Source organism: Chrysemys picta, chromosome 3, assembly GCF_011386835.1.
Source record: "Chrysemys picta bellii isolate R12L10 chromosome 3, ASM1138683v2, whole genome shotgun sequence".
NCBI classification, from domain to species: Eukaryota; Metazoa; Chordata; order Testudines; family Emydidae; genus Chrysemys; species Chrysemys picta.
Window position 1 is genome coordinate 50691296 of NC_088793.1, and position 25186 is coordinate 50716481.

The window sequence follows — 25186 nt, forward strand, 5'->3', positions numbered from 1 at the left end:
ATGCTGGTTTGTATTTCTTTTTAAATAATCAAAACAAATTTTTGAAACTAAACTCAAATCCTTTCTAATACCATGATTTGGAGAGGTCAACAGCCTTCGCTGGGAGAGGCAAGAGAAATGTTTAATAAAAAATATTTTATTTCTCTGCCCAGCACACCCAACTTCATCTGCTATATCTTTAAGGGTAGAATTAGGTGAGGCTGCAATAAAGTCCAAGATTAAACTTTAACAAAATGATTTATTGGGCAAAAAGAGTCCAGGTGGATTAAATCTCTCAGTTAAATGCCTCCACAAAACTGTGCAATCTTTTTTGAATGTGGACTTGTATAGCTGGTTTCCAAATACCAGGAGTCTGCTTTTTAAAAATAGCTTGAGACATTTATGGTTTCAGCAGAATCAGACTCCTTTAGAAGCTGTTACATTTCTTTGTACTCCATGTCTCCCATAGATAAGCTTATAAAATGAGCATGCAGCTATTCACTGTGATAAGAGCTTTTCTTCATTTTATCACCTGAAAGCATCTTTAGGCCCAGAAATGTACTTGTTAAATTAGGATACCTACATTTTTACATTGACCAACCCCAAGGCTTCGGCTCCAGAAAATAGCTATTCAAGAATCAAATAAAAGATCAAAAACCTTCAGCAGTGGATCTCAAATGTGTATGTGAAATAAATGTAAAAGTAAAAAAAGAGAATATTTATGTTGTAATTACTACTTTTTTAGAAAACTTTCAAAGACAAGTGACTAATCCCAAAATGGTGACTTTATCTTAACATGGATAATTATTGTATTAGTCAACCCAAATTCTACTCAAGACCTAGCCCTAACTCTCCTTATTTAACATCCTGAAATGATTTTTCTTAAAGTTAAGGTTTAGTCAAATAGTAAATGCAAGTAGCTTTTACTGTTTTAAAATTGAAATTTACCCTATTTTAATTTTATATTGTGTTTTAATATTTAATAATAATGTTTGGGTTTGACTTGGAGAATCACAAAGGCCCCAGTTCTATTGTTCCTCCCATGCACTCACAAGGGGGTACTCTCATAGAAGAACTTGCTGAACTGGAGCCGGAAAAAAAAAAAAAGTTTTACTACTCTCCCTACATTACTGTCTTCCCCAACCCCCCAAGAATTATTGCAGACTGTAGGGTAAGTTTACTAATGATATGATTCTGGCTGCACTGTGAGAAGTGGGACATACCAATACAGGGAAGAGCTGGATAAGTCTGAAGAAAATTGGTTCAGTCATAGTAAGAAATGAAATGAATGGAGATATTGTATCTCCTAGAACTGAAAGGGACCTTGAAAGGTCATCAAGTCCAGCCCCCTGCCTTCACTAGCAGGACCAAGTACTTATTTTGCCCCAGATCCCTAAGTGGCCCCCTCAAGGGCTGAACTTACAACCCTGAGTTTAGCAGGCCAATGCTCAAACCACTGAGCTATCCCTCCCCCCTGTATTTTTCAGTGTATCTGAGAAACAATTTTTTAACACCCAGCCAACCATAACTCATGTCCACTTTGATTATACTAGATGCACAGTGTCAACCTGCACATTTTGGGAGGGTTAGTAAGATGATTCTAACTAAAACTGCTGCCCAGCTACTGGTACTAGGAAGGAGCAATTGTCCAGGTAAGCTGGAGGCTCCACAAGCTTTTGTGGATGCTGGTGAATTGTAACAGTTTTCAAACACGTAACCCTGTGGAAACTAAGATGGAAAGGTTAAATGATTTGAGCGTAGTCCCTTTTCTGATAGTGGCTCAAGCCTCCTCCCTGGGGTTTGTGACTTGGAATGGTTTCGCTCCTCCCCTCACATGGCTTGGAGCCTGGGTTCTTTTTTGTGACACTTGGTGCCTCCACTCCTCACTGTGCTCAAGGTACAAAGGGTGCTGCCCCTTGGGAAAGTGAATGATGCTACCACTGCTGGCAGGAGTATAAAACCCAGTGCACAAGAAAAAAAGTACATCAACACAAACCCCATCAAAGAAATGACACACCCCAATATAACAAAGTGGGACTTTATTGGGAGCAGGAAAATAGGATCCAGAGAAGGAAAGGGTGATTAACTAATAAGTACTAAAAATTAACAAATCAAATTTCCTTCCTCCCAACATTCATTCTCCCAACCTCCAGCTCCCTCCCTGGCACCTTCCCAGGCCAACGGTGCACAGAGGATGAGTCTAGAAATGCATGCTGCAGCACTGTGAATGCTGGCTGGCTTAAACAATAGCAACAACAGGTCCCCTGACAACATCTTCCCCCTTGTGTGGTGGAAGGTCCTCTCCTGTCTAGCTAGTTCAGAGTCCTGTGGAAGTCTAGGCTGGCTCTCAGTAGATGGTGCTACATCTGATCTCTGCCACTCTGAATGCTGATCGCTGCAGGCTTGGAACTGCCTGACCCATGCACTAGATTCCACAGCAATGCAAAGACTCCTTATGTGGGGAGGAAGAGTTCATCAGAGACACCCTGAACTGTTCTACTTCCTTCCCAGTGAGTCCCAACTCAAAGCTCAAAACTGAAACTAGTCTCTTAGTCAGGCTGGCCCATCCCACTGAGGGACTCAGCACCCCTAGCTCATGACCGGTTCAGCAAACTGCTTGTCCATATCGACTCATGCAGAAGCCTCCCTATTGGGCTCAGCAGGAGTTTCTAGTCTATTCTGCCACCATCCATGACTCCAAGCATGCAGGTAAAATTGTATCAGAGGGCTTTGGTAGCCATTATTAGTGTAGTCCAAAGGGTAGGACTTCCTAAAGTCAAGAGTTCCAGGACCTGAACAGAAAGAGTTAATATCAGAGCTCATATCACAGTGGATTGGTCCCTTGATCTAAGTCCCATTTAATTAACTCAAGGAGGAGAAAGATTAATTGGTATAGAGGACCAGAGAATTCATTCCAGGCATAGGGGAGAAAATCGTGGTGATGGGAGAAAGATCCAAAGACAGTGTAAAGGGAAACAAAATTGAAAGTATGCACGGCCCAACTGGGATAACATTGGGGTATTGGAAGGTGATGAGAGCCAAGATTTGTGTTAATATTTATTATTTATATAGCACCAACAAAGTGCTTGGTGCTTTTGTAGGCTAGGGCAGAGCTGTGTAAAGCTTTGATAATAAAAACTGGCATCTGAATTTGGTGCAGAAGGAGATATGAAGCCAGACCACATGAGATTTAAATGAAAGAGCTAGTTCAGAGCCAGGCAGAGCTGGTGTTGGGATTATTAGAATAGACTGATTCTTGTGTAGCTTCTGTTTAAATCATTCAGCCCAGTTGCATACTTTGTGTTACTCTGGCAGAGCAAAAGGGACTTAAAAATGCCCTGTGTGGGCACCTGAAAATTCTTCCAGTGTTAGGGAATTCCTGAGTTGTGTAATGCCAGTGTAATTAGATTGACCCATCCTGTCCTGACCCTGCATGGTATGGGGTGGGGGGGGGGTTGGAGGGAGGAGAGAGATGCCAGGGCATAAAAGAGTTTGGAGTTTGTGCTGCACTCTAGCAATCCTCACTGGTATAAAGACTGGCATACAAGATGAACCTCTACTGCTCTAAATGTCAGGTGCGGATATCAGTAATCTGCCTGGGGAGGCTGGTCCATAGGGACCTGCAGAATGAGGCTGTGACACTGAGCCAGCGAGGGTTAAACAACCAGCAGGCTAAGTGACCCAAAATCAACCTTTAAGGACATATTAGAAAAGTATTGAAATGATAATCAGGGCCATTCCTTGTAGATAGTTATCAAAGCCATGTTAAATGGATGAGAGTTCTGTACTGTTAAAGAATTAGACATAAATACTAATTGTGTTTGTCTGTGTTTACCTATATTTTGTTAGAAGATTAACAATGTGAGCTAATTAGTAGATGCTAAACTTTCTGCCTGCAATGTTTCATTACTACATTCTACAGCTGTTGATTAATCGCAGTTAACTCACGTGATTAACTCAAAAAATTAATTGCGATTTAAAAAAATTAATCACAGTTAATCACACTTTTAATCACACTGTTAAACAATAGAATACCAATTGAAATGTATTAAATAATTTGGATATTTTCCTACATTTTCATATATATATATTTAAATGGCTGGGGCAGAGCTGTGCTATATATATTTCTAGTATTCTGTGTTGTAATTAAAATCAAAGTGTATATTATTTTTACTACAAATATTTATACTGTAAAAATGAAAAACAAAAGAAATAGTATTTTTCAATTACCCTAATACAAGTACAGTAGTGCAATCTCTTTATTGTGAAAATGCAACTTACAAATGTAATTTTTTTTGTTACATAACTGCATTCAAAAACAAAACAATGTAAAACTTTAGAGCCTACAAGTCCACTCAGTCCTATTTCTTGTTCAGCCAATCACTAAGACAAACAAGTGTGTTTGCATTTACAGGAGATAATACTGCACTCTTCTTATTTATAATGTCACAAGAAAGAGAGAACAGCCATTTGCATGGCAGTTTTGTAGCCAGCATTGTAAGGTATTTACGTGCCAGATATGATAAACATTCATATGAACCTTCATGCTCTCTTTTACCTGCACTCTGCCATATATTTCATGTTATAGCAGTCTCAGATGATGACCCAGCACATGTTGTTCATGTTAAAAACACTTTCAATGCAGATTTGACAAAACGCAAATAAGGTACCAATGTGATATTTCTAAAGATTGCTACAGTGCTCAACCCAAGGCTTAAGAATCTGAAGTGCCTTCCAAAATCTGAGAGAGATGAGGTGTGGCTCATGCTTTCAGAAGTCTTAAAAGAGAAACGCTCCAATGTGGAAATTACAGAGCCCAAAACACCAAAAAAGAAAATCAACCTTCTGCTGACTCATATAATGAAAATGAACATGCATTGGTCTGGACTGTTTTGGATTGTTACTGAGCAGAACCCGTCATCTGCATGGATGCATGGCCCCTGGAGTGGTGGTTGAAGCATGAAAGGACGTATGTATCTTTAGCGCATCTGGCACGTAAATATCTTGGGATGCTGGCTACAACATTGCCATGAGAATGCCTGTTCTCACTTTCAGATAACACTATAAACAAGAAGCGGGCAGCATTATCTCCTGCAAATGTAAACATACTTGTTTGAGTGATTGGCTGAACAAGGAGTAGGACTGAGTGGATTTGCAAAGTTTTACATTGCTTTATTTTTGAATGCAGCTATTTTTTGTACATAATTCTACATTTGTAAGTTCAACTTTCATGATAAAGAGATTGTACTACAGTACTTGTATTAGGTGAATTGAAAAATATATTTTTTTTACAGTGCAAATACTTGTAATCAAAAATAAATATAAAGTGAGCACTTTACACTTTGTATTCTGTGTAGTAATTGAAATCAATGTATTTGAAAATGTAGAAAACATCCAAAAATTTAAATAAATGGTATTCTATTATTGTTTAACAGTGCGATTAATCAAATAATTAATCACAATTAATTTTTTTAATCACACAATTAATCACAGTTAATTTTTTAATTGCTTGACAGCCCTAGTGATTACATTTGAGTAATTCATTATTTTACTTATTTATAATCCATTTTAGATGTAGAAACATATGAAGTGACTTCTTATTCTCTTTTTAGCTGAGAGCTGCCAAAATGATTCAGCTAACCACGAAAACTATGAAAGGAAAAAAATCATTATTTGTCATATGAAAAAAAGATTGTTTACATAGTAAAATAAGAGGCTTTATAGACAGGTCACCCATCAACTAGAGATAAAGGAAGGAAGGTTTAAGATGTGATTTAAATAGGAGTGGAGAAAATGAAATAGATGGGACAGAACAAACAAAAGCACAATCCCTTTGTGAATTGTGGGGAGTGGACAGAAACGAATCAGACTGAAGTAATTGGGATATTAGATGGATCTGAGGTGACTGGAGAGAAACCATAGAAAATTCTGAAAACCAGTAGTACAGCTTTGAATTGGTCCTGAAGATAGATCAAAAGCTGCTAAAGAGTGGTGGGGAATGGAGATAAATAAAAAACATTTAGGCTTGGTCTACACTTGAAAGTTATACCAGTATAACTGTTAGTTAGAAGTGTGATTATTATTATTATTATTATTTTTTTACTGATACTGTTAAACAAAGAAGCCATAGTCTGGATGCAGTTATACTAGTATAAAAATGACTTCCTTATGGGGATAATTATACCAGAATAAAGCACCTTCATACCATTATAACTGCTTCCAGACTAGGGAGGATATCCCACTTTAACTATAAGTACAACTTTCTAGTGTAGACAAAGCTTTAGACAAGGTAAATAGTTATTTTGAAAGAGGCTGTTGCATATATAAGTACAGTTACAGGATTTTATCAGTAAGAATTAGCAAACTAACAACATTTTAACTTGAGAACTTCCTTAACTAAGAAATCTCTCTCTTTCTCTGAAGGGCATCCATCATCATAATATATAAGCATTAATGTTTGAGAGAATTTTACAAACTAGCAGTTTGCAAACCATTGGTCTAATACAAACACAGCTTCAACAGTTGTAGCAATGGAGAAAGTGCTATTGTAGACTGAAAGAACAGGAGTACTTGTGCTACCTTAGAGACTGAGCATCACATTTTAACACTCTTTGGCCTGCTCAAGTTTCAGCTGACATGTTAGTAAAAATGTCCATACCATGTACACAATAGTGCTATCACCCAGTCATTCTGCAGCAGTGCTAGATCAATGGTGGGAGAAAGGCTGAAAAGTCCCATGTAGACAAACTCTAGGAATATTTTTGTTAGGCTGTCAGCAGATTCTTTGGTGCTTCTTAAAAACCCAACAACTGGAAGTAGAGTTCTTTTCCTGCAGCTTATAAATACCATATGTAACACATACACATAAACAGATGAAGGAATTGTACTAATCCAGCTGCTTTTTAGCACTGATTAGGTCTCTGAAACAATGACACAAACTCCTTCCTTCACAAACAGCTTCAGTTGGTACATTTTGAAAACTGACTTTGCCACCAAATGTAGATTGTGTTTATAATCAGTTTTTTGAATGGCATGCAAAATTGTTTCTGCAAATCAAAATTAACCAGGAAAAGAGACATGTGACCTTTCACGAACAATAGCTTTCACAATTCAATACATCCACCTATCGAACCCTCTCCTCCCCCATGTGTGGATTAAAGCACTTGTATTCTCTTGGGAGATAGTATTTATCACCTCTGATGGGCATCTACAATCACTAGGAAAGCAGCAGAGAGCACTCACAACAGGAATGATAATGAGGAGCTTTTGTAGCCTAACAAAAGCCAGTACCATGCAATTTACTCCAGTCGCGTACTGCTCATGGCTTTTGATGTCTGTAAACCACAGTAGACCTGCCTTTAATCTCTACACATGTAGCTTTAGCTGCACTTCTTAGAGGAACATAAATTGAAAGGGCAGAAATGCAATACAGGAAAAGAAAATTCCATCCATGGTTTACAGGGTCTCAGGAGTCCAGGGGTACTAAACAGATTGTTTTACATGAAGAAACAGACCATGGAAACAGAGATCCCATTAAGGGGAGTTTCAAGATAAGAATTACAACATGGGCATAAGCTTGCTCTCTTAGCTTGGTAAAGTGTTACTGTCAAGATGTTACAGAATGAGACGCAATCACTTTCAATTATTGCATATACCATCTACGATGTCAAAAACTTGAGTGCACAATCCACATATGACTATTCAAAATCTATTCAGAATCCTGACTGCATTTCTGTTCATTACTTGTTTGTGGCAGCAAGTAGATTGGGCTTTAGTTTGTATGTGCAGAGCAAAGGGTTCCTTTCAGTACCAATGAGATTCAGCAATCTAGCTATAGTATAACAGGAAAATGGGAAGTTAGCATCAAGGCCGGCTTCAGGCACCAGCTTACCAAGCAGGTGCTTGGGGCGGCCACTTCAGAGAGGGGCGGCACATCCAGCTGTTCAGCGGCAATTCGGTGGACGGTCCCTCACTCCCGCTCGGAGCGAAGGACCTCCCGCCGAATTGCCGCTGCAGATCGTGATTGCGATCGTGGCTTTTTTTGTTTGTTTGTTTGTTTGGCTGCTTGGGGCGGCCAAAACCCTGGAGCCGGCCCTGGTTAGCATCTGCTAGAGCTAAGCAAAAACTGGAATTTCTGTACCATGGGAATCTGATTTTTCAACTCTTATGGGTTTTTTTTTTTACCAGAATCAGGACAAAAGGTTGAAATGTCGTCATTTTTTGTGCCGCAAAAAAAAAATCTATATTTTTCAGTTAAAATGATTAAACTTTTTCGTTTGTGTCAGATCAACAAATTGAAATGAAACATTTTATTCATGAATATGAAGATGTTTTGTTTTGATCAAAATGCCAAAACAAAATATTTCAGTATTTCAAAATCTATATTTTACTTCAAAATTTCATTCTACAAAATATTTTAGTGTTTCAGTTTGTTGGCCTGATTTAGGCCAAAAACACTGTTGAAAAATCAGATATTTCAGCACTATGGAAATTCTAGTTTTCCCTCATGTCTAACTGCATTTCCTTATGGTGCTATATGGCCTTGAGGGAGGTGTAGTTTGGGTGCCTGATGTCTCCATTCTCCCCTAATAACTGAATTGTCTGGCTAGACTACATCTCCCATGATGCACTTGCAAGCACAATGTACCAAATGGCTGTGAAATACCCAGGGTACAATTTGGACTGATGAACAGTTGTCAGCTCTCTAACCTGGGGTGCCTTTGACACTGCTTTGCTGTGAGAGCTACCACTCCTGGTCTGCTCTCAGACAGCACCCAGTATGTAATAATATAATTCTCAGTTATATTGCGTGAATGCTGCAGCCAGCCACTCTTTAATTGCACTACAGAGCAACACCAGCAAACTCCCAGTCCCAGATTTTCCCCAGAAATTTACATCTTGTACTGCCCAGCTCTCTCCTGGATAATACAAGCTCATATAAAGTCTGTCATTTTATTAACGGAAAATGATTTACACAAATCCTGTTATTCCAAATGGAATTTCCCAAATATTTCAGTTCAAACACACTGGTTTCGATAAAACAATACAAGTTTATGAACTACAAAAGGATAGGTTTTAAGTGAATATAAGTAATGAGGCATAAAAGTCAGCATTGGTTACAAGAAAAACAAAAGTAAAACACAACTAATGCATAACTTAACAAAGTTGTATTGTAGGATATGAATTCAAAACAAGGTCTCTCTCACCACATGTTTCAGCAGTCCTACTGGCTGAACTTCTTTCAGTCAGGATCCAGCCATGTCCCAGTCACTGATGCTGTGAATCAGTGCAGCATCTTAGGGAAATGCTGCCTAATATTGAACTGACTTGAACCAAAACATTTTGGATGAGTTTAGCAAACTGAAATGTTATGATTTGGGTCAAAGTGACCCAGAATGAAATATTTCATTTTGGTTTTCCGGATGGAAAATTAAAAAATTCTGGCAAAACTGAGTTTTCCAGTGGAAAACTTTGATTTTTGCGGAAACTGCATTTTCTGCTGAAAAATTCTTCTGATGGAAAATGCCTGACCACCTCCGCCCACCCCAGAACTTGCCCTTTGGCTATTCTCAACAAGGGGATGATATGAGGTCTAGGATCTATGCTAGTCGCCTGCAGTATGTGTTGCTTTCCTTGTTTTATCAACAACTATAAAAATAAAGACAACTTCTCAGTCCAAAATTAAAATATACTTATCTGAAAATTGGTAATTAACCCTGAAATGTTTAGAGGTCTGTGGGCCAGCTGAATATTTTCCCCATCCAGCCGAGTCAGGAACAATGAATGCTAACTTTTTGATACTATCCACAAGTGAGACTTGTTGCAAGTACATCACAGCAGAAGGTTATGTTGATCAGCTGATATTGTGATATCATTCATGGGAGTACTGGGACAGATTCTTTTTTCAGTACTGGTATAAATCTGGAGTAACTGAAATGAATGGAGTATACTGATTTATGCAGCTGAGAGCAGAATTTAGCCCTGTGTCTTATAGAGCAATACTTGCAATAATGAGGTAAATATATGTTAGTCTGCAGTAGTGCAGAGTGCCTATTGGGAGGGTAAATACAGTGAAAACTATTCTAAATAAACCTGTCAGAACATTATAATGAATTTTTTTCTGAAAAAAAAAAAGAAAGAAATAGAAACACATTTTTTGGAAAATGTTCATGGCATTCTTTTCTGTTCTCTGAGCAGCTCTATTCTATGCAATCACCCAAGAGACCAACAGTAAAATCATCTGTTAGCAGCGGCCTTTAATAAATAATTGAACAAAATTATAAGGGAAACTGGGCTTGTATATTAGAGATTGTTAGTGGTGAGGGTTTCACTTTTATGAAGGGTAGCTGGGGGCTCAGTGGACATTGATTTCAAACTGGCTATGCCAATTTATACCATCTGAGAATCTGACCTTAAGCTTTTCCAATTTAGTGGATCTCATCTAGCATGGTTTAGAACAAGATAAACAACATTTTGACATACGGTGTTCTCATCTGTGTAAAATATCAGTTAATAGCTTTTCAGTTACCTGCATAACTCCAGATTGTGTGGATGACTCCATCTATTGGTTTAGGATACATGGGTCTGATCCTTCTTTCACTCACACCACTGTAAATTAAGAGTAATTCCAGTGACGTACATGGAGGGCAGATACACGAGTATAAAACTAGTGTAAATGAAGAGAGACTCAAGCCCTACCATTCTTCCAGAAATTATAGGAAGAAGGAAAAAAAGTAATAATTTTCATACCCAATTGCAGTATTATTATACATGGCTATTAACATACTGTATTGTACATGGCTATTAACATACATTGTTTGGAAAGTTGTAGGATATATGTTTTCCCTACTAAAATATCAGTCACACTCCAAATAGAAAGCTTAGGAGACGCATTGCTTTTATTCTATTTGTTTTGCTTTGCATTCTGGATATTTCAGTGTGTCACTTTGGCAAATCAGCAGATTATTAAAAGAATGGTTAATTACATTGGCTGTTATGCAGGTAATTCGTTTTACTTCAAAATGGAATTGATTTTTGAAAGAGTTGTTGTTATTTGGAATCATATATTTTAATTTATTCAAATGACATTGGTAGAGTGTTTGCATTAGAAAATTCCCAGAGGTTATCTACCAATCAGATTTCAGAGTAGCTCACACTACAGTAAACAACTGTATAGTGTGGGTGTTTAGTTGCAAAGATGTAAGTGTTTCTGGGGATTATTTATTTCCCTGGAGGAGAGGTTTGACTGCATTATTATGCTATCAACAATATAGGCCTGAATGCTAAATTTGATATTTCTGTATTTTCAAGTAGCTGCAAATATCTGCATAATTTTTTCTTGCAGCTGAAGACTCAATAAGAGGTTTTTAGTTAAAAAGATTTACTTTAATGCTTCATTCTGGTCATCTTAATCTGAAGGAGAAACTACACTAGCTTTATTGTTAAGAAAAATCCCCTTTAAAGAAATCTTCATGTTTATTGATGCTAATAATGTTTCTTATTGGTATACAGGACCAACCCTCCCCCCACAAAAAAAACAGTCAACTAAAAGGATGAAAATAATCAAAATAATATTGAAAACTATATTTAGAAAACATGAAAGTCCATGATGTAAAATGAAAAAGCTATGACAGGACATTTCTGTAACAGCAATTTAAAGGAAAGTTTAAGAAACTGATTTTGTCAGGAGGGGACAGCAATTGGCAGGTGCATTGACATACTCTGCTCTGAGTGCTGACCTCTGCCTTGTGGTGCTCTGAGTTCTAATCTCAGCAGGAGATTTGAATTCATTATGAAATAGATTTCTCTTTCCAGAACTTGCTGCCATATGTCGTCCTCAGTGATAAGGCTGACATTTACATCCAGGGAAAATACATAAATCAAGTAGTTCTTCTGCTAATGCTCAAGGGAGGCACTTACAGCTGTCTTAAACTCAAACACTGACAGGTAGTATCCACGGGGATCATGAAGGTTTTCACATGTTTGCTCCCTCCAGAAGGTGTAATCGTAAAGCCAACCTGCTATGGAATTTTGAAAGGGTGTATCTATCAAAAGGGCAAAGGAAACTGCAGTAGCTGATTTATTTTTCCCTTTGTCCTAATTGTTCATAAAACTATCCAGTAGCCAGGACTCCATGTGTCACTTTGCATTGTTGCTGATTCACATGCAGTGAAATTTTATTGTAGAAATCGGTGTTCTGTTCTTGCTCTATTCTTAGCCTCAGAATCTGAATATCAACTTGAATCAATGGAAAGTTGGAGAGAAATCAAGCATGAATAGCCCAAGGTCTTCAGTGTTCACTCAGTCCTATTGATGCTACCTATTATAACATCATATTAGATTCATGTAGAACCACCAGGAAAAAATAGGGAGAATGGGTCACAGTAGGGGTCTGGTAGTCTGTTAACTCAGATGCAATTGTTTAAACTCTAACAATAATTTAACTTATTGTGTGGTACTTAATAAAACACTAAGTACATATTTTGGATATTTTAGGGTCACAGTCTTTGGTGTTAACCAGTGCAATTAGTGCCTTACTTTCATTAATTCTAAATTGATCAACAAAATTATAGAGAAAAGAGTCATTACTGTGTCCATCATCCAACTGAAGTTTACACATCATACTAGCTGATTTCAGTGAGAGAAACTTAAATGTCTAAGGAGGAGAATATATATACTATAATTGAAAGTTGTACCAAACATTTGGAGACTTTCATATTTTCATATTTATTAGGAAATATGGCCAAATTCTGCACTATGTATCAATCCAAGTCTTTGACTTCATTCAGGTTGCACTGGTGTAAATGAGAGGAGATTTTGCCCATGTTCTCTTTTCTTGTGTTCTCTGATTCAATGCTTCTTCCTGAGGCACTTCTGAAAATTCTACCCATTATCTAAGTCCCATTTTCAAAAATGACTTGGGCATGGTGATCCAGATCCTCAAAGGTATTTAGGCACTTAACTCTGATTGATTTCAATGGGGGTTAGATGCCTAAAGACCATTGAGGATTATGGTCTAAGTCTAATTGAAAGTCAATAGGACTGAGGCTTCTAAGTAGTGTAGGTGCTTTTGAAATTTTACTCAACGTGTTCATCAGATGCCTGTATATGTCTTAGTGCTTATGTAGATGCTGCTTCTATATGACTCATTGGTAGATACATTGAAGAGGAGTTCATACAGGGACCCTTTGAATTCATACTTTGTACATTTAGAGAGAGTGGACTAAAGAGATGGATAAAGAAAACTGAAAGGCAGCCAAGAGACCATAAGGAAACCCAGACTCAGGCTACAGGATATAGTCTGTGATACCAAAAAGCCACGTCAAGAGAAGCCTCGGGGAAATAGTCCTCCAAGGCTCTCTCTCTTAGAGGGGATGGATGGGAGGCTTGCAGCTGCCTCTTGTTTCCTTGGTGAGCCACTCAGCAGAGTTCCTGCTCTGCATGGTGACTGTGGTGGGAGAGGAGCCACAAATCATGTTGGGTGGCTGGCCAGGAGAAGGTGAGGAGGAGTCCTAGCTGGCCCAGAAGCAGCAAATGGCAATGCTATGACACAGCAAAAAAAAACAAAAAAAAAACAGAAGACACCCAGAGCATCAGAGGTACAGTCAAACTGCAGCATGTGAGGCTCCAAAGACTTTTGTTATCTTCAGAAGAGGGCATAGGCGCTGACTCCATCGGTGCTCCAGGACTGGAGCTCCAGGACTGGAGCACCCACGGGGAAAAATTAGTGGGTGCTCTGCATCCACTGGCAGCCAAGCTCCCCTCCCTCCTGCCCCACCTCCTCCTCCCCCCACCCAAGCGTGCCACATCCCCGCTCCTCCACCTACCTCCCAGCACTTGCTGCTGCCAAACAGCTGTAGCAAGCTCCAGGAGGGAGGGGAGAGGAGGCGGGGAAGAGGCGGGGCCAGGATGGGGATTTGGGGAAGGAGTTGGAATAGGGGCAGGGAGGGGCGGAGTTGGGGCGGGGACTTTGGAGCAGGGGTGGGAGAGGGCGGGGCAGCGGCAGGGCCTTGTGGAAGGGGTAGAATTGGGGTGGGGCCAGGGGCAGAGGAGAGTCGAGCACCCACCAGCGGAAGCAGAAATCAGAGCCTATGGAAGAGGGATGAGCTAGTTTTCAGACATAAGTGCTACATTGTCCCTTTTAAAGTTCCTAAAGTTGGGCAGTCATTGCCATATTTATGAGTCAGAAGGCCACTAGACTTTGGGAGCCTAAATTGAGTACAAGAGTACTTTAGTGATAATCTGAGCACCCAGATATGGAATTAGTGTTGGTGGTACCCTGGCATGAAATGAGACCAACAGTGTTCTTATTGTAAGGTGTGAATCCTATATAAAGCTAAAGCGGATTGACTGGAAAATGAAGCGTGAGTGAATGTTTCTGAATGTAACAGCTCCTTATAAAAGAAAATAAGAACAGGCTGCATATTATGTAACAGGATGTGAATATATTTGTCAGAAGAAATGCTTCACAGTCTGTACTTGTAATGCAGTAATAAATGGGGAAAAAATGTCCCTTAAACATAGTCATTACTTTTGCTGTCAGAGAGAACGGAAAGAAACCTGTTTAACATGCTTTGTGAAATGCTTTAATGCAGCAGCAGAACATGATTGTTGATAGGAGCTGGGGCCACAGGGAATTCCATTATGTACAAGCTGCATTCAATGAGATAAACAAAGGTGTTCAATCGGACAGATAAAACAATAGTCATTTGAAACAGTATTGACCTGCTCTGATCAGGTTTGGAAATTTGCAATCAGAGCGTTACTCATTATCCAACCAAGCTCCATAACCACAAGAGACACTGTGAGAGCGGGGAGACCTCTTAGAAACATCCTCATCACTTTAGCTGTCTTGACTTCTTGCCAGTCCTCACTGTCTTCCTGTCTAGTTTTATAAAGGATTTCTTGCTGTTCCTTGACATCTCATACTCCTTCCAGTTTACTGTAATCTCTGAGAGGGCAAATTTGTTCTACAGACAAGGAAATGTTGAAAGCCAGCTGTGTCCACAATGTTTCCTTTCTCTCCCCCTTAAACCAAATTAATGACCTTAATGTTTATCTTCTATTTACAGAGTAACACTGCCCTTGGTTGCAGTGTTTCCACCTATCTAAGACACTTGTGAAGTATAATCAGCACCTCAGTACAGATATTATAGGCTCTGCCCAACTAAAAATAGAGGCTATTAGCATTGAGCCTACTACATTGTTAAACTACTTCCTTGATTGTACACAAGTTATTTCCATGTTCAGTTGTGAAGGGAACATTTGATCAGCTTTGCGCACTCTGTAGAGGAATCCCAGCCTTCTAGTCTCATAGATTTTAGTGTGATGAGGGCGATATAAGGCCCCATACCTACAAACTTCCATGTGAATAATGATATGTAAGTAAGTAAACCCCCCCCACCCGGTTCATAGTTTGCATGTGCATACAAAGGGTTCTATTAACACAGTACCAGTTTTACAGAGATTATAAAGAAGCTGTGAACGATCAGTAGAATTTGTTGAAATTATTTATTTAAAATAAAGCTTTGTTAAAACTTTATGAATGAAAAAGTATATCAAATAATTTTAAATATGCTTTTAGGAACAATTATGGACCAAAAGAACCAGAAATGACACTGACGGAAAGAGCATTAGAACAAGGAAACAATAATAGTTTGACATTCTGCTGCATCTTGTTTTTGGTTACTCTGTATATCTGTCTTGTTTGTAACTTCATAAGCCTAACGGTACACAGTATCTCAAGAAATCCCTTTTCTAATACTACTTATGGAAATGACATTGTAGCTGACACCTTGCTAAAGTCTAAATTCAAGTTAGATTATTATTCTTAAATACAAGATAAGGATACCCATATTATATTAGTATTTCACCTAATCAGCTAATAATTCTACCCATTCCCCCCACCACAAAAGTATATAAAATGCTATTTGCTTAGTAGCAAAGTCTCTTAATCCAAGCCATTTAGCTGAAAAGATGCAAATGAGTTTTTTAAAATTTCATGTTATATGATTGGCAATAATACTTTAAGAAAGTGATGATTCCAAAGTATTTCATATGCTTCTGAATGGAATTTTTACTTTGTTAAAAAAGCAAGCCTATGTGACTTAAAGAAAAAAGACTTTCTGCATAGTACATGTATTTGAATGCTTTTCAACTGTACAATAAATGAGTAACATTTTGGAGTAAATATGAACGATTATGAATGTTCACTATTAAATTAGATTTTGGAAACAAAACTTTATACAAATTTGATTAAATATGGACATATTCCCACCCAGATTTTTATTTAAGAATGTCATGACAACACTACACCTCTACCCCGCTATAACGCAACCCGATATAACACGAATTCGGATATAATGCCGTAAAGCAGTGCTCCAGGGGGGGCACTCTGGTGGATCAAAGCAAGTTCGATATAACACGGTTTCACCTATAATGTGGTAAGATTTTTTTGGCTCCTGAGGACAGTGTTATATCGAGGTAGAGGTGTATTTAGAAACAGTCTGTGTGCCTTTAGCTTTACACTCAGATTTTTACATTCAAACAATTGTTTCCCTTGATCTGGAAACCCATTCAGCCCAAAGCATAATTGTAAGCATTTTAGGGGCTGCTCTAAATTACACCAGCCAGAACAGCCACCTTTAGGGGCATCTCCACTAGCCAGAGATTACTAGTATGCAGTGCACTCTGGCCAGGCCACTTCTGCTCCCAGCCTGTCCTGGAAACCATCCCCCACATACTGGAGAGAGGAAGAACAGGTGGCATAGAGATGTCTATACTACCTTTAATTCACATGGGGATTCCTTCGCATCAGGGGTTCCCAAACTTGGTTTGTGGCTTCTGCAGAGTAAGCGCCTCGTGGGCCGTGAGACACTTTGTTTACCTGAGCATCCACAAGTATAGCTGCTTACAGCTCCCAGTGGCCACTGTTCGCCATTCCCGGCCACTGGGAGCTGCGAGCGGCCGTACTTGTGAACACTCAGGTAAACAAAGCGTCTCCCGGCCCACCAGGGGCTTACACTGAACAAGCCCTGAACCAAGTTTGGGAACCCAAGCTCTACATCAATGGAATCCTGTTATCTGTATGTGTGGACTGCTCGAGTGATGCAAGAGGATGAAGCTGAGGGCTAGGATTTGGGTCAGTATTGTAATGCTTCATACCCATTCTAAGCGTATAGGTGGGCGTGGCTCTCCCTCGCTGTCAGTCTCTGAGGGAGGCCAAGCCCCTTTGCTGCAATGCTCCTGAAACAACAGTCTAAGTAAAGGGGGAAATTAGCGGTCTCTGGCCCCAACTCTTAGGTAGGTTAGAGCCGCAAATAGTTCAGGGGCCCAGGCCCTCAGCCAGGGTAGGGCACCAAACAGACTATGGGACATCGGTAGGGGTTAGGCACCCAGCAAGCAGTCATCCTGGCTCTGGTGGGCCACAGACAAACACAAGCCTCTTGGCTTAAGAAGGAGTGTACTGTCACCCAAGGGGTGAAGTGGCATCAGTAGGGGGATGCAGCCTCACCCAATTCCACTGCGTCCCAGCCCAAGGCCCTAACAGTGGCAGAGTGGGCTGCCACTGGGTCAGTGGGGAATTCAGTTGCAACACACTGACTGTGTTTTGGGTGACACTGCAGCCAGACTACAGGCTGCTATCCCTGGGCTCCTTCCTCCCCTCCCCTCAGTGTGGCCTGAATCCCGGGGTCATCCTCCATCTCCCTGGCATATATTGCCAGTGGCAATCCCAGCAGCAGCTCTGCATTGAGTGTATCTGGTAGTCCTGGCACCTGGGAGGTGTCCTTAGGACAGCAGAAGTCTTCTGCAAGTTCCAGCAGCAGGCTGGAAGCGTCTGCCTTCCTCAGTGGCTCCTGCCTAACTGAGCTGCAGGGCCTGCCTCTTATACTTCCTGTTACTTCCTAGGCCTTCCAGGTTCCACATACCAGGGGGCATCTGGCTCTCCCTCGCTGTCAGTCTCTGGGGAGGCCGCACCCCAATGTTACACCCACTTTTACTTCCCCTTTGAAAATATCTTCTGACTCCAACACCAGTCTAGTGTCTGATGTCACAGGTATTGCCTTTGTCACAGGTATAAAGCTACAGAGATGTGGACCCCTCATTTCTGTTATTCTCTGTTAAGAGAATGGAGCTTGCCAGGTATTATGCTTTAGGATGTCTTAAGCACAATTGTATAATGTGTAGGAGCAGCTGCAAGCCATTTCTGCTGACTCCATGAGTTGATTTATACTAGGGACTTTTGAATAGCACATTGTGGGCCAAATATTTACAGGGATCTTGACCTGGCCTCTAAATTTGAACCCCCAATTATTTTTCATATGAGTGTTTTTGCACACTTGAATGTGGGCATTTTCATATGCACACAGCATTGTATGTGAAAAGTGAGAAACTTAGTGCCCAACTATTGATTTGGTACACAGAAATGTCAAGTTTTACACATGGAAAAACTCCTGAGCACAGAGACTGCTTTTGAAATCTGGCCCTGTATGTCACCACAAGAGGCTTGTCTACATGGTGCATTAATTCACAATAGAGGAATGTAAATTCTAGGGCACACTAGAGTGTTGTGCATTAACTGGCCTTTATGAATTCTGTTGGCATGCACTAAATGTTCCCTAGTGCCCATTAGTGTAATACTGTTTGAAATGGGAGTGCACTAACACATACTGGGGGACTTTTATTCTGTTTCAGCAGGATCTACATGGACCAGTTAGTGCGCAACAATCTAGTGTGCACTAGAATGTACACTTCTCTAGTGTGGAATAGCGCATTGCGTAGACAAGCCCAAAGTGTATTACTCTCCTGTCATTATGCACATGCAGTGCCACTGACATTCATAGAAGTTATACTGATGGTATCCCTCATAAAAAATTACAGTATTTTTCTGTAAATGTTCAAAATACTGAAATAAACCATTTTTAGGTCATTGTTTTCTAATATTATATTTTTTACAGGATGGACCCAAGTGTCTTCCCAGGATAATGGCATCTCCTTATAGTTGATTTATGTTCTTAAAATGTAGCAAAAGACATACAATATTACAAATCCTCTGTTTCAACATACCAATTTTAAGTTATTTTGTCCTTGTAAACAGATTGGCTCCATGTGATATACAGTAGTTAACTGCTTTGTTTACAACTTTCATAGCAAGCCTCAGAGACTTTCTCTCTCTTCTTTGGTGTCTTAGAACATATAATATAGATTAAAAAAAATATGCAATCTGTAGTACTCCTAATGTGTGTTTTATTATGTCCCCTTTCAAAGAAATCATAGCTAAGCCTTTTTAAAGTAAGTTGACACTTGGGATGTAGGTGATGTGATAAAGCAAGACAGATTGAACTACTTAATATGTGCATTTGATGCTTATAAAATTTATATTTATTAGGTGTAACTTAAATGTACTATGCTTCTGAATACTGTAATATCAGTGTTTGCTATAACACAGGGCAGTAAATATGCTATACATATTTTATGTGTAATATTTTAAAATACAAAATGTCCATAGGTTAACAAATTATGCTTGTGTAGGAAATGGACCATGCAGGGGACCTGTGCAAGTAAGTTCATATGGGTTTTAAATTTCAAGCAGCAGTTATGCTACTGCTCAAACAGAAGTTGTGTTGATATAAGATGATAAGTAACAGTCAATATGGATTTGTCAAGAACAAAGCATGTCAAGACAATCTAATAGCTTTCTTTGGCAGGATAACAAGCTTTGTGAATGGGGGGAAGTGGTAGCTGTGGTATATATTGATTTTAGGAAGGGTTTTGATACTGTCTCGCATGACCTTCTTGTAAACAAACTAGGGAAATGCAGACTAGATGGAGCTACTATAAGGTGGGTGCATAATCGGTTGGAAAATCATTCCAGGAGAGTAGTTATCAGTGGTTCACAGTCATGTTGGAAGGACGTACTGAGTGGGGTCCCACAAGAATCAGTTCTGGGTCTGGTTCTGTTCAATATCTTCATCAGTGATTTAGATAATGGCATAGAGAGTACACTTATAACATTTGCAGACGATACCAAGCTGGAAGGCATTGCAAGTGCTTTGGAGGATAGGATTAAAATTCAAAATGATCTGGACAAACTGGAGAAATGGTCTGAAGTAAATAGGATGAAATTCAATAAGGACAATGCAAAGCACTCCATTTAGGAAGGAACAATCAGTTGTACACATACAAAATGGGAAATGACTGCCTAGGAAAGAGTACTGAGGAAAGGGATCTAGGGGTTATAATGGATCATAAGCTGAATATGAGTCAACAGTGTAACACTGTTGCAGAAAAAAACAAACATCCCAGAATGATTGTTTTTTTTTTGTTTTTTTTGCATCAGTGGGAGTATTATAAGCAAGACATGAGAAGTAATTTTTTGACTCTACTTTGTGCTGATAAGGCCTCAACTGAAGTATTGTGTCCAGATCTGGGTGCCACATTTCAGGAAAGATGTGGACAAACTGGAGAAAGTCGAGAGGAGAACAACAAAAATGATTAAAGATCTAGAAAGCATGACTTAAGAGGAAAGATTGCAAAAACTGGATTTGTTTAGTCTTGGGAAGAGAAGTCTGAGTGGGGACATGAAGATTGAGGAGGGTGAAAATTTGTTCTTATTAACCTCTGAGAATGGGTAAAAAAACAATGGGCTTAAATTGCGGCAAGAAAGATTTAAGTTGGGAAAGGCTTCCTGTCAGGGTAGTTATGCACTCAAACCAATTGCCTAGGGACATTGTGGAATCTCTGTCAGTGGAGGCTTTTAAGGTTAGACAAACACCTGTCTGGAATGGTTTAGTTATTACTTAGTCCAGCCTTGAGTGTAGGGGACTGGACTAGATGACCTGCTGAGGTCCCATCCTGTCCTATACTTTTATGATTCTATGAGCTTGAGGTAGAAATTACAAAGTTAGGTTCTATGGTCTGTTATGCAGTGGGTCAACTTGATGATCACAATGGTCTTTTCTGGCCTTAAACTGTATATGGATTTATGAAAATCTATGAATCTGGTCATATATGTTCCTCATAGAAAGACCTTTTTTTTTTTTTTGAAAATTTTTAAGTAAGATTGAGATGATACCAGGGTAGATGGAGTTTACTCATTTAATTATGCATATGTGCACTTTTAATAAAATAATTCTGTAGCAATTTGTAGGGATTTGATTAGGTGAGTAGTTGCCCTAACAGAACTAGTTTAAATGAGGTATGCTTATCAAATGTGTTAGCTAATGTGCTACTTAGCACATTTTAAACACCACTTAATGTATAGTGTAGATAAAGACAGTGGTATTTAAAACCATGACTCTAGTAGGTTTGACTGGGATCAGGTAAAACATTAACACCACTAGCTTTGTCTTTACTAGGTGATAAGTGGTGGTAAAAACATGTAATTAACATGTGTCAACCAACACATTTACTAAACACACCTTATTTTCCTAGTCTTAAGGCAGGTCTACACTTAAAAAGCTGCATCGGTGCAACTGTGCTGCTGTAGCGCTTAAGTAAAGATGCTTCCATGCCAATGGGAAAACTTCTCCCATTGGCATAGTTAATCCACCTTCATGAGAGGTGGTAGCTATGCAGATGGAGAACTTCTCCTGCCAACATAGCAATGTCTACACCAGGGGTTGGGTTGGTATAATTAGATCACTGAGAGGTGTGGATTTTGCACACCTCTGAGAGATGTAGCCATACCAAAGTAAATTCCTATGTAGACCAGGCCTTAGAGAGGCCAATGTCTCTTTGCCTAGTCACCTTAGGTGTACTCTACATACAATCAATAGTTTTTGTACCACTATAATTATGTCCGTTACTGGTGTGATTTTCTTTTTCTTTTTTTCATTTATTGATATGGCTGTACCAGTACAAGTCCTAGGATGGTCACAATTATACTACTCTAAAGTGCCTTATACCAGTACAGCTCATTCTTCTTCTCATATGGGAACAGCTATTCCAGTATAAAGCCCCTTTATACAAATATAACTCTGGCAACAGAAGGGGGTGGTGTACTGCTTTAACTATAATGGTGTAGTTAAAGTGGTACAATTTTCTAGTGTAGGCTGCATCTTTTATCGGTCTAATTTTAATTACTGTTCCACCTATTAGAGCACATGATAGAGAAGTCTGTTGTTAAGCTTCTTCTTAGCATAGGTGCAGTGTGCCTCGGGTGGCACGTGACCAGGATTCATCACTGAATTTGGTCCACTGGTTGGATCATTAGCTTCCCGGGCCTGGGCTGAGTACTGACGGGGACTGCGACATGAACACCGATCCATGCCCCTTGTTGTTAAGCTAAAAAGGCATTATTATAGGAACTTCAAGAGCATCAAATAAACAGGACTTTTGTAAGGACCAAACTAATCTCTGATTTTGTGCATGTGTGGCTAGTTTCCAGTATGGTGCAAAATCCTTGATGTTACAATACGAATGAATCCTAATGATCTTGGAAACCTGCTGAACAAAAGAGTTATTCTACTCATGGCATTGCAGTTGATGTGTATATGGAGAGAAAGATACTTTGTGGAAATTTCTCATTAAGGCAGTGGATAAAACCGGTACTCACAGAAGACCGTGTCCATTAAATTCCTACAGAACAAACAGTATGACTTCTCTGTATGTTTTTTCTACAGAGAACCTGACTCATTTCAGAGGTCTGATGGAAAAGTCCAAACTTACTGAACAAGGCTAGTAATAAAGCTCAAAAGAAACCCTCCCAGGGTTCTCCTCCCAGGTGTTTCTGCTGGGGTCCCAGACATTCCCCAGAGGCCTGGTAGCTAAAGTAACCAGGCAGAGTTCTCCCAGCAACTCTGACTCCCTCCACAGTCCCCTCTGTTATGAGGGAGGAGGCTGCTTGCATCCTTCCCAGTATGCCTTGTTGTGAAGAACCACCAATTCCAGCTACCCCAGACTATATTTTCCATGATGCCTTCTGGCTGAGAGAAGAGTGGACATTTAACCAGCCTATCCTTTAAGCCTCTAGTGCCAAGCCTTGGGAATATTCAACCACTCAAGTTTCTCTCCCATAGCACAAACGGTCAGCCCAGGGCCACTTGTTCTCTCTGTAGTTTAATTGTTTGTTCCATGGGGCTCTGCTTGTTGTATAATCTCTGTAACAGAGTAGAATAGGACTAGAGACTTCCCACTTCTCTCGTACAGGACCATATTTACAGGCATAATGAGAAAGTCTATAGCTCGTAGATTTAACAGCCATTTTATCCAAGGCACACATTACTCACTGTTGATACTGAGAATGAAAGTCAGTACACTAACCATGTTTTTCTGCAAATACCCTCCAGAAACTGATCTCTTGAATGAAGCACTCACAGGCTGACTAATATCCTTCTGTGATCTTAAGAAAACTCATGGCCTTAAAGTCTAAGGAAGTAATCATTTTAACCACAATATGCAATGGACAGCATTTTTTATTGGTTTAATTCCTTCTTTAGCTGTATAAAAAGTTCTTTAGATTAGCTGGATGAAAACATACTGGCACACTAATAAAGCAACATCTAAAAGTTCAATCATGCATTTATTACATATTTATCAGATGCCCAACAATTATGGATGAGCTTGTGTAGACACATTTCCATTTGGACAAACCATTTTAAGGGCATGTTGCTTACCATGGTATTCAGTTACTATTGAATCCTCTTAATAAAGGGACAAATGCATTAACAAATCTTGGTGAACAAATCTCCAATGTGAAATTCTAGCTTTGTATTTGTGTTGTGCAGCAATATTTTCCACCCAAGTGTGAACAATTAGGTTAATGGATAAGCATATTATTATAGTGATATTCAAATGGAGGGTGTGATTTATAAAGTGTTTCTGTGCTCATATAGCTATTATTCATAAGAACATAAGAACATAAAGACGGCCATACTGGGTCAGACCAAAGGTCCATCTAGCCCAGTATCCTGTCTTCCAACATTGGCCAATGCCAGGTGCCCCAGAGGGAATGAGCAGAACAGGTAATCATCAAGTGATCCATCCCCTGTCGCCCATTCCCAGCTTCTGGCAAATAGAGACTAGGGACACCATCCCTGCCCATCCTGGCTAATAGCCCTTGATGGACCTAGCCTCCATGAATTTATCTAGGTTTTTTTTTGAACCCTGTTATAATCTTGGCCTTCACAACATCCTCTGGTAAAGAGTTCCACAGGTTGACTATATGTTGTGTGAAAAAATACATCCTTTTGTTTGTTTTAAATTTGCTGCTATTAATTTCATTTCATTCATTATTCATCGACAGTACACAGTATTATCATGTTATCTTTGCCTTACAGAGCAGAAATCTGTGTGTAAGTGTATTGTATGAACTGTATAATTTATTTTTCTCTTCTTTGTCAATCTAATTACAAATATGAAAACCTCAAAGAAGAATTATCTTGTAATACTTCCTTTCCAGATGAATGAGAAAACACAGCTGGAATCTATGACTGGCACTATGTTTATACCCTTGTGACACCTATAACTGTGGTCTCCCTGTCACCAGTAAGTCTTTTCCCAGAGTAGTATAAATAGCTATCATGGGAGACACTATCTTTATCCAATGTACAAAGGCCTAGTTGAACCATGTTACTGAATGAATTCCAGAAATAGTTAATTCCCTGTGGACTGCTGCCGCAACAAACTAACATGAGAAACAGAGGAGATACACATCATCTGAAGAAAGAGAGCCATAAACACAGAGGTGAAATGAAACAAATTAATCTAGGATAAAAATTACTACTGTCTATAACAGTGAAACGGAAAAAGGGCACAAGACTTTTTAAAAAAAATACATAAGTAATAGAACGTGGTCACAACTGACTAGTGTAACACAAATACATGACTAGAACTGGAGAGAAATGTACAAGGAGGATGAGATAACTAACAAGATCCACCTATTGCTATTCTTTTGCTAACCTTGTTTTACTTAGTCAGTTTAGCTGTTTGCAGGTTATGGTCAAATGCCTTGAGACCAGTAAAAGAAAAGGTCATTCTTCATTTCTTATGGTAATAGTTACCAGAGGCTTTAACCTTTTCGATTTCTACTGATAGAAGAAGACAGTTGGAAACTGAATAGTTGGGAAACAATCACAATATTAAACTCAACCAGACTGACACCCCATGTTGTTGGGCCAGAGATCATGGGACCATGAGTGGTGCTGGGGTTTTTAAATCTTGTATGCGAGTGAGGGAGCTCACATGCACATGTGTGAGTGTTCAGGGC